This window comes from Macrobrachium nipponense, chromosome 14 (genome assembly GCF_015104395.2).
Source record: "Macrobrachium nipponense isolate FS-2020 chromosome 14, ASM1510439v2, whole genome shotgun sequence".
NCBI lineage: Eukaryota > Metazoa > Arthropoda > Malacostraca > Decapoda > Palaemonidae > Macrobrachium > Macrobrachium nipponense.
Window position 1 is genome coordinate 1,930,057 of NC_087207.1, and position 21,760 is coordinate 1,951,816.

The window sequence follows — 21,760 nt, forward strand, 5'->3', positions numbered from 1 at the left end:
GTCGTCGTCAGTGCCGGTATTATTCCGTAAGCGTAGTTCAGTTCGGGCCAGGGTCGTCTTTGGATTAAGGGCTGGTGTTGGTGCTGGTATAGCTGGTATTACGTGGCGTTTCGACCTTCTCGTAGGTCATCTTAGGACGAGTCGATGAAGAGACTGTAGCAAGAAAGTTGCGGAACGGTATTTTATAGCGGCACGGACCTAGAGTTGCAATCCTCATTGGTCGGGCCGGTCTTGGGCGAAGCCGTGGATCTCGCATCGAAGGTCTCGGGGATTCTCCTGTGCGAGAGCCACAGTGGTGTGCCTGGGGATGAACGTCAGGAATTATGTCTGTGCAGGAATCGTATCATCCTGTGGGGGCTCCTGATTATCTGGCATCGTCGGGGGGTCGCTCGCTGCTCTCCGGGCGGCGGTGGGAAGGAGAAAACGTTTCTTGAGTTATATTCAAGTTTGGTTTCTCCTTACCTATTATGAAGGGCTTCTAGGAGGCGCAGACGTCGGGGATCTGGTGTCTGATCTATTATATGATATTAGGGATAATATCATTTCTTTTTATCCGTTTGTTATGAGCAGTCCTGGCGTGGTTGAATATGGCGCCTTCTTGGGCGTGGCAGGAGATTCGCTTGGAGAAACGCATGGAGGTCATACCGACGTATTTGCCGAGGCATCCTCGGACAGGGCATAATAATAATAATATTTATGTTGTTAAAAAATCCACAATTATATATTAAAATATATTTTAACGTGACACTGATGAGGAACACCGTTCAGGTGTTTGAAAGTCTTTGTTTTATTTTTACATAGAAATATATTTTAATATATAATTGTGGATTTCTTAACAATTTGTTTCCACGAGAGTGTGAATTTCTTTATAATAATAAATAATAAAATAATAATAATAATAATAATCAATAATATAATAATAATAATAATAATAATAGATATATTTCGTACTATTTCATAAGTTGCACGTCAGCGAACGCCATAAATCATCGAGTTTTACCAGTAGATAAAACCGAACGTTCTCTCATGTTGCCCCTTACTGGTTATTTATGGGTCATTTCAGTTTAATTTAATGGAAATACTGTAATCCCGACGGTGCACATTTTTAATGGAAACCATTTGCTAAAACCTAAGTGAATAACGCATCGTAATGTAATTTTTGATTACGAAACATGCATACCGTCGCAATACAAAACTAAATTAGAAATATATCTGAGATATGCTGGCCATATTCATCTGGGGTATGCAAATAGAACTTATCCAAAATGATTTACCGTTATAATTACACACATAAGTCTGATGTACACACGCACGTATTGGTAAGTATGTATGTACGTTGGTGTGTGACTGGTGTTTGTTTATATATGTATGTGTGTATCGGTATATGTCTATGTGTCTTCCCACATGACATAAAAAATAACAAATGGAGGGTATCCTGAATGTACCAAACCATCATCAATGAAGTAAGAAAAATCTGAGTGTGTAAAATACTATTTCTTACTTGGGTTATATGACTCTGTACTTAGCGTGATGTAGTAGATTCACATCAATCGTGCATCCGATGTCTAGGCCAGTCCCTTACGACGCTCCTGATTGGCTGGGGGATACGTCTTTCAGGAGAGGTGGAACATACATCCTGCCTATGTAAACTCTCGAGAGAGACAGAGTTTCCAGCCCTGTGATTGGCTCATCAACAGCCAATCAGGAGCGTCGTAAGGGACTGGCCTAGACTTCAAATACGCGGCTGATGTGAATCTAATATTGCTGCATATCGAGTGCGGAAAAAATATTTTCATGATGCATGAAACATCCGTTTAAAAAAAAAAAAAAAAAAAAAAAAAAATAAAAAAAAAAAAAAAAAAACCTTCACGAGATTCGAAAAGCGAGTGAAAAAGCGGATAAAACACGAATGCATGGATCCGCCCGGAATCATCACGAAGTCTCTCCCCCATTTCAGGAACAACTAATGCTCTTTCGAGAGCATCTGACCTTCAGCATTTTTTGCGGAGTGGATTTCATATTGGCGTGCACGGACTCAAAAATCTGATCCCTCGGACCCAGATGCTTTTTCAGATGACTTAATTTGCAACACTATCAGATTCTTTCGCTGCAATGCTAGTCGCGTAATGAACGACGAGACCGACCTTCCCAGCATGCTCTGCAACGTTGCGTCAGTTTGCAGAAAAATTAATAAAGTTTTAATTTCTCGGTTTTGAACTCGGCTGTATGTCGGTCTGTCATGCAGAACGACCATGAAACCTGATGTTTAACAAAAGCCTTTTCGTAAACTAACCGTGAGATATTATTAAGAATTTCAACAATAACAACAACGGCCTTAATAATAATAATAATAATAATAATAATAATAATAATAAAATAATATAAAATCATAATAATAAATAATAATAATAATAATGCAGAAGAGCGAGCTCCTAGAAACAGCGCACATAGTAAGAAAAGTGATGGACTTCTAAGGAGGCAGGATGCAACACGGAACCCCACACTATAAAAACCACCTGGTCGAATAAGATGACTGTAATTAACCAAAAAACTGTTTTTCCTAGCTCTGCGGAACATTCAGTGTTTGTTTACCCACAGGGAGGTAAAAAAAGTCACGGGTAAAAAAATCACAAAAAAGAGTCACATTAATGTTCCGTAGATAGTGACCCCCAAGGTTTTAACCCGGTATGTATCCACCTGTGCGACGTGCTAAGTACAAGCCCGTTAGGGATGACCGTAACAAACATGAACATAAGACTGTAAATTAATGTGACTTTTCTTCCTGTGACTTTTTTTTCCCCAAGTCAAAATTGTGACTTTTTTTCCTGTGACTTTTCTTTCCTGTGACTTCATTACCGGCCACGGTAATGGTGAACAATCGGCTCTCGAGGCAATGGATACGGAACACTTACGATTATTCGTTCATCCGAGAGAATACATAAACATTTTCACAAAATTTTTCGGCCGTGCATCGATGATATGGTTTTGGAGCAGCCATGGGGAGAGTTTGTCGATGAAATTTTTAATGGGTGGTCGTTTGTTAGTAGTATGGTTACGGTGTAGTGAAGATAAATCATTGTGTACCAATGCCATGGTTATTGTGCATTCATGACTGACCGATCGTCACAGTTTTGGTGGAGTTGAAAGTATTCTTCCTTAGACAGACGAAAGGTCAAGATGAATGACAATTAATTACCAGATAACAAGGTAAAACCAGACAATGTTTTGGTAAAATATTACCACGGTAGCAAAGACAGCAAGTATAACTAAAATAAAAAAAATATTTGAAACCATGGCAGGTAGAGTGTTTATAAAAAAATATTAATAGCATTCTTATGATTATTATTTTTAGACAGAATGTGTGCATATGTTCTTATACAACAATCCGAGTCGTTTTAAGCAGTAAAGAAAGGTTAAGCAACAAAATTCCATATGTGAAAAAATAGGGAAATAAAATCAAAGAAGCATATTAAAAATCAGACGAGAAAATGAACAAACGCCAATGTGAATGTTACTGCAAACGTATTTCCCGTTCGGTGAGGCAAAACCCCATTTCTCTTTGCTATAAAACGCCCACTAGCGGGAGGTTATGGCAAAATAACGGCGAATATCTCGCCAGAACACCATAGCTCATAGGCACCTGTTTCTGGGGAACAGCGTCACGGGGCTGCTGTTTAATCGTTAACCCAGCGAAAACTCATAAGGTCGAAGTCTTGCTATACTACGGTCGCTCAACCCCTCGTTTAACGGTCGATAAGACATAAACGTCGGACGTGTTGGAGAAATGAACCGATAACTATAAAGGGAAATAATCATGATTCGCTTCTCCAGTCCGTTAGGATCTCGTTCAGTTTTTACAAGGGAATTCATCACGCATCAGTCAATCATCTCTTTCCTGCACTTTACGTGTGGTCGCTAAAGACCTTAAAGGGGTTAAGGTGTCCTTAAAGTTTTCTGTTTAAGAAAAGCAATATATAATAATAATAATAATAATAATAATAATAATAATAATAATAATAATAATAATAATAATAATAATAATAATAATAATAATAATAATAAGTCTTATTGAAAAATATTGCTGCATCAACTGCATTTAACTTGTATATAGTCTTTTCTATTCTTCTAATAATTGCTTTCTCTCTGCTATTACAACTGGCGAGTATTGCTCCGGTATTGCTCATCAGGAGGAGTCAATTTCAGGGATTTTGCTTACAAATTTATTTGTCACAATAAATAGATAAACAAATAGGTCAAAATGTAATAGAGAGAAAGCAATTATTAGTAGAATAGAAAAGACTATATACAAGTTAAATGCAGTTGATGCAGCAATATCTTTCAATAAGACTTGTTTGAAAAGAGGGTCTCCTTCCAAAATAATAATAATAATAATAATAATAATAATAATAATAATAATAATAATATAATAATAATAATAATAATAATAATAATAATAATAATAATAATAATAATTAATTATTATTATTATTAAATTATTATTTTATTATTATTATTATATTATTATTATTATTATTATTATTATTATTATTATTATTATTATTATTATTGCTGTTGTTGTTAAATAGAAAACTCTTTAAGGACACCCTAACCCTTTTAAGGTTTTTAGCGACCATACGCAAAGTGCGAAAAAGAGATAACAATAATAATGTATTATTATTATTATTATTATTATTATTTATTATTATTATTATTATTATTATTGGCGATAGAAATTACTATAACGTCGTGTTCCTGATAACGAAAGCGAGACCTTCGATTTAATTGGGAGCGGAATGATGGATAAGAGCTCATATTCCTTAGTTCAGGTGCCCAGCGAATGACTTTAATTTATTGAAAAAGTTATCAAAAGCCCCCAATCTCTAGCGTATATGGGGGTTTGCTGAGAACGACTTTAATGTAATGACAAAATCTAGCAATAATCCACAGCCCCTGGTACTATAATGGAGGGGTTTAGTTAAAGGAACGAACCCTCAAAGAAAAATCAAAGGCGGATTTTAGAATAACTGAATAATGTTATAAACCAATTGCCAAAAAGATATTTAAGAGTTCTTAAAGGTGAAATGGATGGAAAAGTCAGTACGAACAGTAATGGTATGGAGGCTGTAATGTACAAGAAGTAACTAATTTCGCCGTCGAATGTATTCCTTTCAAATACAAGGGCATCTGTGAATGCACTTGGACGCCTAAATATGGCAGTTATGGAAACCAATTAGATTACAGTTTTTATTCCAGAAAGAAGAGGCACGCTGCTGAACGCCAAGAATCACTGAAAATAAATGCCGTAAGTGGTCAGCAATTTGTCATTGTGTGTGTCTGTGTGTGTGTGTGTGTGTTTATATATATGTAATGTACTTACTGTTGCAACGTTTCTGTACACGCAATCCTGAGACATATTTCTAGTATTCATAATTCTCAGAACAGGCCGGAGAACACACCGGGAATAGCAGAGATGAATATGTCAACATCTCATGAAAAAAATCACGATTTTCGCCAGATAAGTAACGCGTCTTTGCAGGGATATCTTCATCAAGAAACAATTCTCTCACTCTCTATCGATAGATTTTGTATTCGCTTTATTTCCCCTTCTAATCTTAATGCATTCATCTCTCTTGTATTCTTTTAGCTTCTCTTTCATCGGCAGAAGTGAATGCAATGGAGAGGAGAGATTTACTGATGCAGTAAATTCTTGGGATCTTGCAGAATACATTGAAGCGTACAAGTTCCATTTGAGAGTAAGGGCAGTTTTACTTTCATAAACATTCAGCTCGGTGGAAGATTGCTTTGCATTTGGTGTCATTCACTTTGTTTAATATGAATTATTCATATGATGCGTGAAATTCTCGTAAGCTACAAAACTCTCTTGCAATTTCTAGATTTCGTTACATTATTACATGAATGCACTGAAATCTGTACATAAGTAAGCGTCAATGCATTCATATATATATATATATATATATATATATATATATATATATATATACATACATATATATATATATATGATATATATATATATATATATATATATATATATATATATATACTATATATATATATATATACATATACATACTACATACATACATATATATATATATATATATATATATATATATATATATATATATCTTTATTTACTGTTGCAACATTTCTGAACACGCAATCCTGTAACTTATTTCCAGTATTCATAATTCTCCTATTAGAGTGAGACAAACGTTCGTGTATTTGAAAGTGTCTCGGATAAGGCAGCAATACTCCACTGAGGGAGCAGGAAAACCAACGGAAACACTAATCAGATCAAAAGGAGAATTAACCACAAGTAATAAACGATACACCAACTGTTTTAAACATGGAATTGTTTTGGAGAGGAACCAGCATATATTTTTTTTATTAATGATATCTTCTTACAATAAGGCAGTTAATCGCGTACCAATCGATGTCTCCCTCACACTTTATGTATTGTCGAAAATAACCTTAATAGGGGCTAGGGTCTCCTAAAAGAATTTTCTGTTTACATTACAATTTCGTCTATAATAATAATAAAGAAGAAGAAGGTATCACTCATTGATGTCGCAATACCATGGGACACCAGAGTAGAAGAGAAAGAGAGAGAAAAGACTGATAAGTATCAGGACCTGAAAAGAGAAATAAGAAGGGTATGGGATATGCTAGTAGAAATTGTACCCATAATCATAGGAACACTTTGCACGATCCCAAGATCCCTGAAGAGGAACCTGGAAAAACTATAGATGCCAAAGTAGCTCCAGGGCTCATGCAGGACAATGTGCTCTTAGAAACAGCACACATAGTCAGAAAAGTGATGGACTCCTAAGGAGGCAGGATGCAACCCGGAATCCCACACTAACTTTACCATTGAGAAACTCTACAGGTTATACAACGAAGGTTTAAATACAGCCTCAGGCATCTTTGAATAAAATTATAATTGACTTTCATAATTACCTATTTTAGATGGACTCCTAAGGAGGCAGGATGCAACCCGGAACCCCACACTATAAAAAAAACCACCCAGTCGAATAGGATGAACGTGGTAGACCAAAAAATATTTATCATTAATATCATTATCATCATATATTGTCTTCAAATTCTCGTACCGCCTGGAGATCTTTTGAAATCCGGTGTCGTTTAAAAAAGGAAAAAAGGAAAAAAGAAGAAGGGGAAGAGAAGAACACTGACTCTGTGAAGGAATAATTTTGCAGGGATTCCAAATGCCGGGACGATTCCACGTGAAATGTAGACGCCATTATAGAGATTTCTCGCCAGCCCATGTTGTATTTTCCCCTACTCTGCTCCTTTTTTCCTCTCTCTCTCTCTCTCTCCTCTCTCTCTCTCTCTCTCTTTTATATCACGCATACACACAGACACAGACACAGACACACACACACACACACACACACACATATATATATATATATATATATATATATATATATATATATATATAATATATATATATATATATATATTTATATATATATATTGCCTAAAACGGGTAATATGAATATAGGTGTATATACATACATATATATACATATATTATATACGTCTTAAACGAGTAATATGGGTATATATATATATATATATATATATTATATATAATATATATATATATATATATATATACTGGCTAAAACGGGTAATATGAATATAGTGTGTATTATATATATATATATATATATATATATATATATATATATATATATATATATACATATATACATACATACATATATACATACATATATAATTGATATCACATCACCGTGACATCTCGTTTTTGACAAACATAAAGCTACGAATTTCTTTTAATATCCAGTTCACTCTATACTTCGAGAATATCGACAAAAGGAGAATTATAACTGACAAACGATTAGATACCTGGAGTATACATGTGTGTGTGTGTGTGTTTGTGTATTTGTTTCTGTGTGTGCGTGTGTGTGTGTGCGGGCAACGGTGTTGAAATGCTATAGTAAACGGGTAACTTGAGCTTAGCCCCCCAAAAAATCGATTTATTAACATTAGAGGCTACGATATCTGTTAAAAATGATTCACTCAGTATTTAGCCGATTCATTTTTGGCTTCCTCTGCAACTTTGGTAAAATAAAAAATTAAAATTAAATTAACTGCGGTACTTTTACCAAATCTTTGGCCTCTTTAGCAACCTCATAAAAGAAAGCAAATAGCATCTGTTTCCCTTTATTACGGTGACAGATGTCCGCCATAATTATACTTTTTCCCCCCACCGACACATTTCTCATTCCTCCTTCTTTCGTGGACATTCAGGTTATTAATCCCCAGACGCCATTTGTCACGGGATTAATGTCTTTTGAACGATAATGTTTCGTCATGCAATTTTGTTTTTCTCAGTTTCTTCACCTCCAAGAATATATATATATTATAATATACTTATAGATATATATATATATCTATATATATATATATATATATATATATATATATATATATATCTATTATATATATATATATATATATATATTTTATGTATATATATATATATCATATATATAATATATATATATATATATATATATATATATGCATTAAGCTACAGATTTCCCTTAATATCCATTCCCTTCGGTTAACATAGATGAATGATATTAATTTTTCGAGCTAGAGCGAATGGATATTTCATAACTTTAACTTTTATGCATGTAGTATATGAAATCACGGTGATGTGGTGAAATTCATATATATATATATATATATATATATATATAATATATATATATATATATATATATATATTATATATATACATATATATATAATATATATATATATATATATATATATATATATATATATATTTTTTTTTTTTTTTATATACACACGACGCGCGCACACACACACACACACACACCACACACACACCTATATATATACTATATATATATCTATATATATATAATATATATATATATGTGTAGTTGTATATTAATCTATTTGGTTTTCCTCGAGATAAAACTTACAAAAACGCTTCCTATTTTCTCTCTCTCTCTCTCTCTCTCTCTCTCTCTCTCTCTCTCTCTCTCTCTCTCTCTTCTCAATTAATTAAGCTCCACTGCAAAGAGGCCAAATAAGTCTTTCTTCGCTGGCGAAGTTTATCGTCCACAAAATGTGTCCCGGTTCTTTTTCTTACCAGGAATAAGGTATTACGTAAGAGGGTTTGAGATTGTGTCCCGGATGTCTTTCCAAGAACAAGATTTAAATAAGCTTCCACCATGTGCTAAAAGAAAAGACTGCAATGAGAGGAAGAAAACGGGGTGGTGAGAACATTACAATGACTATAGCATCTAATCCATACGAACTCTCTCTCTCTCTCCAGTTAGCGTCAGGCCATCATTACTGCGACGTCATATACTCCCAATCGTAAACAATCAGTCAAAGCTTTTTCTTCCCATATATTATTGGGTTGAAACTTGCTTTTTCATGTCAATAGCATCTATGGATGTCTCATGTCAGAGTTGATAAGTGAATCTTCTTCTTCCCAGCTTTAACCCATTTTTATATGGGGTCGCCGTTACGAATGAGTCGTCTCCATCGATTTTCTGTCCTGTGCATCGTTCTTGTTAATACCTTTCATGACATATCTTCCCCTACACATCCACCCATCTCTTTCTTTGGCTCTTCCTTTTCCTTCTACCCCGCACTCCATCTCCATCGTATGTCTTCCAACATGATGTTCATCTCTTCATAACGGGTGTCCATACCATCGAAGCCTTCCTTTCTGTATTTTCTTTGATATTTCTTTGATAAGTGAATAACATTCATCATAACGCCACTACTTCTAATAATAATGAAAATAATGATAATTTTAACTTCTTCAGCCCGTAACTCGAGGGACCAGCGAAGTCTCCTCGGTTTTTCCAGCGAATAATCTCGGCGGGTGCTTCCGCAAGTCATCCGGGCATTTACGCTGTACCCAATTGAGGCGTGCCCTAGGAATGCTGGGAGCGCCGCAGCTGTTCCTCTCGTCCTTCCTTTGCTGCGGGGAAATGGGACTAACGATGATGATGATGATGATGGGGAAGTTTAAGTAAACTGGAAAATTCAAGAGGATATTAAGTAGATATATCCTACGCAGTTCGCTGTTAACATGTGAAGAATTTTTCATCGACCGGGACTAATATTAGTTTAATACATATATTGCTTATTGTTTGTTAGATTTCATTCCTTATTTCATATAATTAATAATAACTAATAATAATAATAATTAATAATAAAATAATAATAATAATAATAATAATAATTATAAGCCAATCACTGATGTGAAGTAATGTTATTATGATGATGATTCGACTATGCATAAAGTAATACTGTTGTTGAAACATAAGTAATTTATTGGTCGCTCCTGACTTTGATTTCCTAGTGCTCATTTAAATTATTCACTTCATTACGACATTCTCTATTTTTCTAAAATTTTTAAAACACCTGAAGCAATTTTTCTAGGTCAGGTCCTGAAGAAAACCAATACAAAGGAAGCAGAAGGTAAAAGGATCTGATTCAAACATGGAGGGAGAGACAGTAAAAAAAATTTACTCTCAAGATGAAGGGTTAATGGAGCGCGGAAAAGCAGAGGCAGAAATGTCATTCCAAAAGCCTGAAAGAAAGAGGGTAAGTTGTGTTTGAGTTGAATGTAAAATTTAAGCCAAAGGCCAAGCACTGAATGACCTATGAGGTCATTCAGCGCTGAAATGGATATTGCCACTAAAAGGTTTGAACGGTGTAACAGGAGGAAAACCTCAAAGCAGTTGCACTATGAATCAATTGTTAGGAGAAGGTGGACACTAAGGTGAAGAAAGATCATATGAAAGGAGGTACAGTAAAATAAACGAAAGGGGTTGCAGCTAGGGACCGAAGGCACGCTGCAAAGAACCTTAAGTAATGCCTACAGTGCACCGCGTGAGGTCCAATGCAGAACTACCCCTACGGAGAATGAGGGTAGAAACAGTGCCTTATTCAGCACGAGAAAAAGGTTCCGTAGAACTGACGTATTAGTAGTAAGATAAGGCTCTGTAACGGCTCCAGCAAAATATGGAGTGGGTGTCCTTCCTTTCATCCAAATATTGTTTGTTTACAACGGCACTTCTGGGTCAGTGGCACCGATCTCACTGCCTTCGTCCACAACGCAAATTAACTTTTCGTTAGGGAAAATTAACATCCATCATGATGGGCTTTTAAGATATCACACCTGGTGGTATTTTGCTCTATATTAGCCCGACTGTTCAAACGGGAGTGTTTACCGTTCCCTTTTACATTTATTTATTTATTTATTTTTAGGAACGAAGCAAGAGAACCTCACACATGTTCGGTGCTTCCTAGAAAAGATCTAGAAAATGCCCTTTTTGAAGTTGTCGAAGAAAATTATGCTTCGCATGTGACACCTTTTGACGTTAAAGATAATTATAACTTCGAAAATATACTTTAAAACGCCTTCTTCATTAAAATAAGGTTAATGGCGATGAAGCACTCACAAGATAATGGTTTCCATTACTGAGTTATAATTAGAGAGAGAAACACGTAATGTTATGAAAATTAACAGTAAGCAATGTTTCAGTGCTCCAAAGATATATTTCTAGAAAATAAAATTACCGTGTGTGTGTGTGTGTGTGTGTGTGTGTGTGTGTGTGAGGGTCTTGTCCGCCAATGTATAAACAATTGTGTCAATGAAATAAGTTAGGTTCCAGATATTCTATTATATATTTTTTTGCTCATTCCTTCATTTTCACCACGGGCCTTTCATTTAGAAACTGTCCAAATTTGCAAAGTATTGAAAAAAAGCAACCTAGCAACGGTCCCTAATAATTAAAAAAAAAATCCGTGCGTTCCTTTACATAAAGTTATAAAAAAATATAAGACAAAATGCCAGTTCTTTTTAAACAACAATTATGAAAAAGCATAAAACTCAAAATGACAGTTTTTTTAAAACAATAATTATGAAAAAGCATGAAAGACAAAATGCTTTTTTTTCGTTCCTTGTCAAGTGAAATCCCACTGTAATTTAAATTCTGGGTATGATGTCATTGGGAATTTTTTTATGTTTTCATTAACACTTTCGGCATTTCGCACACCAATACCTATATCGACGATGATTCAATATCCCCTTGAATTTAATATAATGAAAATTATATGTATATATATATATATACTATATATATATATATATATATACATATCATATACATACATACTATACATATATTGTTGTTATCATAATTACATACATTATATGTATATATATATATCTATTATTATATAATATAATATATATATATATATATATATATATATATATCTATAATATATATATATATATATATATATATATATATATATATATATATATATATGTGTGTGTGTGTGTGTGTGTGTGTGTATGCGGGCAGTTTAGAAATAAACGCATGAATCATATCCCGAAAGATTTATGCCTCAAATATACAGCCGAGTGCAGGCAAAAAGGATACACTCATAACAGCCTTTGCTTTATTATGCTCTTTATGCATTGACATCCAGGGGTCACGGAACTTAAATCATTGAGACAAATAAACAAATATGACCCTGTGTCATAAATTTGTCATTTTGACGATGTTTGGTAACGTGCATATTTATGGTTTCCATCTTCCAGATTTGATAAAATTATCACGATTTTCAAATGCTTATTGGTAGAAGCAAAATGTCAAAAAAAAAAAAATAATAAATAAAAATAATCCGTTTGCACGCAAACAGTTACATATCAACTTTTATTTGTTGACACACATTTATAATCCTAGTTATTTCTATGATGTAATGTTGCAATTGTTGCAATATGCCCCAGAATGACAATCTGCCTTAGTTATTCTGATTTGTCTTACAATTACTGTTTATTTCTCTATATTATTCTCTTGTTGTTTAATTAACCTTTCTTTATTTATTGTTAGATTATGTCTTTTGCCTGATACTCTCTCTAAGAATACTTTCAATTATTATCTTTCTTTGGTTTGTTGTAAATCACTGTTGTCAACGACTGAGTGTGTTCGAAATATTTTCCGTATCTTACGTGAAGGACGTAAGGTAAGTGGAGATAATTCAAACGACGTAATATTAGTTGTAATCCAAAGGTAAAAAATATAAAACGGGTTCTGACTTTTAGTTTTCTGTGAACAAATATATATATATATATATATATATATATATATATATATATATATATATATATATAATATATATATATATATATATATATATATATATATATATATATATATATATATATATATATATATAAGTCATATCACATTTCCGTGATTCTATACTTATATCGAGCTACAATGTCCTTCTAATATCTAATTCGCTCTACCTCGGAATTGATATATTTTTCATATAGGTTAACCGAAGGGGAATTTTTTTCTCGAATCCAGGAACGTCAGTGAAGCTTTAACTACTACACCACCACTGACGTTCCTGGATTTGAAAGGCTCCATGGGTTCGCGCCCGGGTCCAGGCAAGTCCATTATCGAGAAAAAATTCCCCTTCGGTTAAGCATATATGAAAATATATTAATTCCGAGGTAGAGCGAATTAGATATTAAAGGATATTGTAGCTCGATATATATATATATATATATATATATATATATATATATATATATATATATATATATAGAAACGGGGCTTTGTTTTTCTGTCCGCCCTCAGATCTTAAAGACTACTGAGGCTAGAGGGCTGCAAACTGGTATGTTAATCGTCCACCCTCCAATCATCAAACATACCAAATTGCAGCCTCTAGCCTCAGTACGTTGCATTTCCTTTATGGTTAAACTTAGCCATGATCGTTCGCCTGGCAACGCAATAGGACAGGCCACCACCAGGCTGTGAAAGAAAGCTTCAAGGGCCGCGGCTCATACAGCATTATACGCTGTGCAGAAAAGCATTTTTACTTCTTTCATTTTTGAAATAAATCAAATCTACTATGAGTTTCCATCCAGGAGTTAAAAATACAAATTGGGGTCTAGGGCTTTTTAATATTATAGTGATTGAAATTTAATACTATTAGTAATACATTCTTGGATTCTATATGTTACCTTCGATCTACAGCAAAACGGGGACTACTGTTCAGTGGAACGCGTATCCCCTTCTCTACACAGAGAGGGAGTTATCAAATTTTGTCTGCAATATTTAATGACTGCAATTATATGATAGTTTAAAAGAGAATTCATTTACAATTTCATAATAAGGGAAGTTTAATACATTAACTTGGGACCCAATCACATGCTTTCTCGTTCAGGGAAAAAAAAAGACACGGCCATCACCAGTGACATGTAAAATAAACTGAGAAAAAGAAAATTGCTTCCTATTTCTAAAGTAATGAAGTTGTCACGGAGATAAATTCGAGGCGAAACCAACTAGGACCTCCATAGGTGAGGGAGTTGGAGGAATGGGAGAAAAGTTTCCCTGCAAATGAAAAGTAACACCTTAAAAGAGAGGACAAAAAAGGAGATAAGAGACGTGCAATTGACACAGGAAACAGGCGTCCATTGCTGCTCATACGCAGGTCCTACGACAGGCGAAATTCGGCTATTTCTGAAGTTCTAGAACTTTGTATGAATATCATAGAGGATTTTGAAGAGGTTCCAAGACAAATCAAAGTCTATTCAGGATAAGATTCTGGCATGAATATTTGAGACATTTTGCTATTCAGACGGGATTTATTATAAAGGAAATAAAAGTAGCAGCAGTGGCACAATAGAATATGTTTAGGGTTAAGGAAAGTACGGCCAAAAAATGATAAAGTAACATCACTTGGATATTGAATTAATAGATAACGGACTCAGTCAACTATTAGTATGAATGAGTATATATATATATATATATATATATTATATATATATATATATATATATATATATATATATATATATATCTATATATATATATATCTATATATATATATATATATAGATATATATATATATATATATATATATACATATACATATAATTAATGTATGTTTTCACAGATAGTGAAAGACAAACAAAGGTAAAATAAAGCGTACATAAGTGAACATTTTTTGCACAGTTCCAAACAGCAGAGAGAGAGAGAGAGAGAGAGAGAGAGAGAGAGAGAGAGAGAGAGAGATATGAGAGGAGACGAGAGAGAAGATGCAGATCTTAAAAAAGACTTTCCACATTACGAGGTTTAGTGTCTAATTAGACAGAACTGTCTTGTTTATAAAAACCTCATCTTTGAATTCGGAAGCCATCATTATTTCTCAGCAATAATTTGAAACGCCAGCCTTAACAAGCAAGAAGAAAAGAGGAGAGGATTCATAATGAGCGAATGAAGACTAAAGACGGTTCGTAAATACTATAAATACTATGGTAGTGAAAGGCTCCCACTATTCAACTGGTTTTTCTCTTCACAAACACAAAAGCCGTAAGAGTTGTTTCCCTTTTTCCTCTGTTCTCTCTTTAGATATTATCATAATAATGCCTTCTGTTCGGCTTCAGTGGAGCTTAGTAATGCCTATACAAAGAGGGAAGTTTTGTGCCTCACAATAAACTTTCCTCAGGTTTCCTATTCTTTAGCTTTTCAAAGCTTCACAGTATTTATGTATATACTACGACGGATTGTTTGATCTGTACTGTCTTGAAACACAGAGAGAGAGAGAGAGAGAGAGAGAGAGAGAGTTACAAGGAGCTACAAGGATTAGGTCCATCCGAGGAGACATCGTGTGCTCACTTATTTCTAGGAGCAGGTTTTACAAAGAGAGAGAGAGAGAGAGAGAGAGAGAGAGAGAGAGAGAGAGAGAGAGAGAGAGAGCACCTACACTACGTGTATGAGAGATAGGCATTACGAAATACGAATATTACCGTGAAACAAACAACGCAACTTGAAATTCAAAGGGAATAAGTGTTCGTTCATTCCATACTTGTATGCATATAAAGTTATATATATTTGGGTATTAAGAGACTTTGTATTACACTTCCACAGTCCAAGAGAAAAGGTTCAGTTTTGCCATAAACTCAAACTGCAAATCACTCCTAAGCTCGCATGCAATGAATCTGTACGATCCTCGTATCAATTTCATTCATAGCTGTTATCATGGGAACTACATAAAATTTTCATAATGTAAACAAGAATGATAGAAAGATAGGTAGCTATCTACATCGTCATAAATAAATTTATTGGGTTTTGTTGGCATTGTAAATACACGTATGAGGGCTGTTGGGTCAAAGATATCTGTACGAGAACATAGGAAGTCACTCCATAGCCTTCACTTCCCAAATTTTCAGTGCTTACCCTCTAATAAACTGCCACCAGAAGTTGTAAACAGTAACAGTGTGGAAGAGTTTAAAAAAAAAGCTAGATAAAATCATTAGTACACTGTGAATGAACAGTAAAACCTGCTCCTACAGATAAGTGAGCACGAGATGTCTCCTCGGAAGGACTAACAAGTCTTTGAGACATCCTAATCCTTGTAACTCCTTGTTCCTAAACTCTATGGCCCGCTCAAGTTAAATCTGTTATTATTAATTAACTAACACTTTCCTAGCAGTGAGCGACCTCGATTTGAATAGGCACTCATGACTATATTACTTCACAATAAAAACAAAATTAGACCGCGAACAAATAAGTAAAAAAATGCGCCGCAGTTTCTTCGGCGCAATCGTGTTTTCTGTACAGCGTAGAATAAAAGCGGCCGAAAATAAATCTTTCGGTGGTCTCAGTATAATGCTGTATGAGCCGTGTCCCATGAAACTTTCAGCCACGGCCCTGTGGTGGCCTGTTCTATTGCCTATAGCATTAACAGACGCACGATCTTGGCTAAATTTAACCTTATATAAAATAAAAACTACTGAGACTAGACGGTTGCAATGTGGTATGGTTGATGAATATAGGGTGTAGCATGGAAGATCAACATTCAACATACCAATCTGCAGCCCTCTAACCTAGGTAGCTTTTGAGATCCGATGACGGACAGACAAATGGCCATTTCAGTAGTGTTCTTTTCCATAAAAATAAAAATGAAGCCTTGAGAATCGTTCTTGATCTCCTCTGATCTCTTCTCAAGTTCCCTTAAACAGCCTCCGAAAGATCTGCCTTAACACTGTGCAAATGAAGAAAGTTCCTTCCAAAGTTTTATGAATCTGAAGGCTGATAAATTCTTTTCTCTCACAGAATAATAAAAAATCCAGTCTTCGCCTCCATCATCCTTCATTCGTTGAATTGTGGTCTTATGCCACTAAGGGAGATTTTTGTTTACATTAGCATGTAAGGAAAATCAATGCCTTTTGACGTCAAATTAAGCTTAAAGGCCTAAATCTAGTTCATAACAAACTTGCAACATATACCATTACAAGTATTTATTGCTCAGAATGGTACTGGGACTTTATGGACGCCCTGTATAACACTTCATCGCATATTACAACGAATTATTTTTTAAATTTCTCATGAACGAAAGAAATATTCTTATCATCGTTTTTTTCTTTTAATGATATACTGATAGCTACAGGAAGCAAGCCAGAAAGACCTTTAAATTTATAAGGGAGTTTCCACTGACTAAAATGTTCATAAGTGAAACAGAAAAGAACAGGAATCAGCAATGAAAAATTCATTTACATTACTCCACACATGGTGCATCCCGCCACAGTCGACTAACGGCTAAGTACGTAATTCACTACACTGGTCATCAAAGGCATACGTGGTTTAATCTTGATTAACGGAACCTCCTCGCTCAGGGCACGAACTCTGGTCTCCTACCTTGTGAGGAGAGTATGATGAAACGTTATGTAAAGTCATACCTTAGTTCGAGCCTTGAGTTGTAACTGAAGGTCCCAGAATCATAACTTGTCTTCTCGAGCCTCTTTTACATGTAGTGAATTTCGACTGCATATATATATATATATATATATATATATATATATATATATATTATATATATATATATATATATATATATATATATATATATATATATATATATATATCGCAATGCAATAGAATAAGTTAAAAAATGCGCCAAAGTTTGCATTTTATCATACAATTCTGAATGTTAGTTCCTCATTCTTGTTGATAATGTAACGAATGTAATTAGAGAATTCCTAATTTTCCCTTAGGATTCGTTCCACCCCCCAACGCCCCCGTGGAAATTGCTGACAACCCACCCCCCAACCCACAGGTTGAGAACCACAGACCTAGAGTATATACTTATACACCTACCTGTATTCCCATAATTTGAATACGTCGAATGAGACATCTACAGAGCGCCGTCATATAACGTCTCTTTGAAAGCAAACAGTTCAAAAGGGAAATCATTTGCCATTCAGTTGATAGATTCGCCCTTTAAGACAAGATTGATTTCATCATCACAAATGGTGTCCATACGGTCATTCCGTATACCTTTTCTTAGTAACTATGGCTTTATATTGTGGAGAGAGAGAGAGAGAGAGAGAGAGAGAGAGAGAGAGAGAGAGAGACAGAGAAACAGAGAGAGAGGCCTGTGTGGTGAGAGAGAGAGAGAGAGAGAGAGAGAGAGAGAGTGTGTGTGTGTGTGTGTGTAGTGAGAGAGAGAGAGGAGAGGAGAGAGAGAGAGAGAGAGAGAGAGAGAGAGAGAGATATTTCCATTTAAAATAAAAATACTTCATCACTATCTACATTTCTGACCCAAAGGAGCTTTTAAGAGCTAAAAAAATAAATAAATAAACATTTCTAAATTTTAGAGTTAAAGAAAAGTTATTCTAAATGCATGGGTAGTGACGCTTTCTCGTTAGTCTGGGAACTTGAATTCCATAATGACTTTCTTTCCAACCTTTAAGGCAACAGCGTGATAATGACATGCTTTGTTCTTTTCCCTTTATCTTCAAAGGGTCCTACACAGTATATGCTATTGTGAGTTACTAAAGAGTGGGAGTGATTTATAAGCAAATCCGCGGTTATTTGACTACTGATATTTTCCACTGAAATACCGGTTTTATATAAATCAGTATATGAGCATTGCCTTAACTAATCTGTCGTTAAATCATTATATAATGAAAAAAAAACCATCAACAGCGTGTAAGTTGCCTACTGCAAATCCATGTGCATCTTACACACGTCTTAATGATGAAGAGTGTATATGTACGCATATATATATATATATATATATATATATATATATATATATATATATATATATATATATATATATATATATATATATATATATATATATAGGGGAGAGTGGGGCACAGAGGGACGAAAAAAATCAAAATAATTGCCAAAATTTTATTTTCAATCATATTTTAATGAAACTTTTGTATAATCTGCATCAATCTATAGACTTCAAACTGTAAGGAGTTCATTACCCCATGATTAATTCTTCATGGGTAGAAAAATACAAAATTAAAACTTTTCAAATTGTCCCACAGTACCCCATACCTGGGCACAGTGGGACAGACCATAGGACACAGTGGGACGCAATTCAAGAAACATTTATGAGATCAAAATTAACATCAAAATATATGTATGAGCTTTGCCTCTTTGTTTTGCCACTTGATCGTGGTTCAGGGAATACAACTTTTATGTCTTTAATAGCCTCAGAAGCTATATCAGGCACTTGAGGATACATAAACTGTGAGGTTTTTTCTTTTCTTCTCAGGTAAGATACCTCAAAATCTCCAGTAAGATCTTTAGTTGAAATTAATATTCCAATATAGTACTTCTTAGGTGCAGTGCTAAATTCAACTAATACAAAGTCACCCAATTTTGGTTCCCTTTCTAGATCTTTAGAGTCATGGGGATCAATGATCATACTCTCCTCCTCAGGTACGTCATCAGATGAATGATCAGAAAGAATACGTTCCTCATCAGTGGATGAAGTAGCTGGTTCTAAAAAAAGCTTGGTCTTGGGAAGTATTTTTTGTCTCTTGGATTGTAGTAGTGTTCTTTTTTCTGGGGTGTCTGTGACAATCAAACTTCGACCTTTTTTACGTCCTCGTTTTGATTCTTTTCGTGGATCAGCTTTTGGATATCCTCGGAATAACTGAGGGCTTAAGAATGCCTGTGGAGGTACCGATTCTCCAGATGGGCCAGCTCCTTCGTCTAATTCAAGTGTTGTATCAGTTACCTCATTCCCTTTGGCAGGCCTGTTTGTGGCAGAGCTTGGAGCAAAATCATGTTCCGTAAATATATTAGCATCAAATGGAAATATCCCACTTTTCCTGAATCCTGATAAAATGTTTGAGGGAGTCATGGATCGTTGGTGAGCAATGTTGACTATTCCAGCAACATCATAAATTGTTACTGGGACACCAGGCTTTTGTAAAAGGCGTGAGTCCATGGCAGAGTAGTAATGAGCTTTAAACGATGAGTAAACTCCCACATCAAGAGGCTGCAGTTTATGACTACAATGTGGATGAAGAGTGAGAATTGTAATCCCATACTCTTTTGCTAGAATAGATAGATGTGAATCGTGATTATCATATATCAAAAAAGTTGGGTTTTCCTTTGATGAACAGGTGTGTTTTATAAAATGTTGTATTACTTGTACAAAGAGCTCATTTGTCATCCAACCTGTTGGGTTTGCTAAGCCAAGAGTGCCAGGGGGAGCTTCATTGATCATATGGGATTTAAAGTGTGTGCGAGGAAACACCATGGCAGGAGGGATGCTATACCTGCCACACGCTAAAGTTGGCGGTGATGGTCCGCCCACTTCGTTAGTTCGAGTCCTTTCTTGTATATTCACAGAAAATAGTTTGATATGATAGAATCCTCTTTCTATTACCTTATTAAGTGTTAATCATTGGAGAACTAGAGTTAGAAATATTTTCATATCATTAAAATGCTATTCGGATTAGGGAAACCAGGAGTTTTATAAATTACAGGAAATCGAAGCCAAAGATAAAAACCTTTGTCGAAGTAAGCAATGCTTTATTTCGGAGTATTATGTTATATATGGATTCAATAAATCAAACAATACAATCCAAGTTTCATGGTAACTTATATGCTGTCGATTGCATACCTTTGAATATGCCGTATAAATTTATGAAACATAAAACACCACGAAATATGCCTGTTGGAAGTAGGGAGGAGGTGTATTGAGAAGTGAGAAACAGCCGCTCAGCGATCACCTGATTTTGACAGCTCGTCACCGTAGACAACTCGACTGATTCAGTCAGTGTTGCCATTTCTATAATTTGCTACTTCTGAAAATTAATTTATGAAATCTACGGCAAAATTCAAGCGCCGGAATAATTTGCTATTTCTACAGAAACTCGTAGAAATCGAGAGAGAGAGGAGAGAGAGAGAGAGAGAGAGAGAGAGAGAGAGAGAGAGAGAGAGAGAGAGAGCGCGCTTGACCCTCATCCTCCACCCACTATATTTTTCTACAGATACCTTGAAGTTTCACTGCGTTATAACCTGGTCTAACAAACATTTAAGAATGGAATTTTGCTTCAAATATATGTAAACATGCTTAGGTAAAATAAACATATTTCGTGATACATTAAATATTTAATTGATTCAACAAAAGAAAATACATTAATCAATCATTGGATAGGCTACATCAAACAATAACTTGAAATAACAAAATCATTCATCATCGCTGTCCGACTCCTCACTGTCACTGGTGATGTTTATAATCAATTTCTCAGTTAGATGGTCACGTGCTATATCCCTTTTCTTATAAATATCCTCCACTTCTCTTGCATGACGCATACATGACTTCCAGTCCTCTGCTGTTACT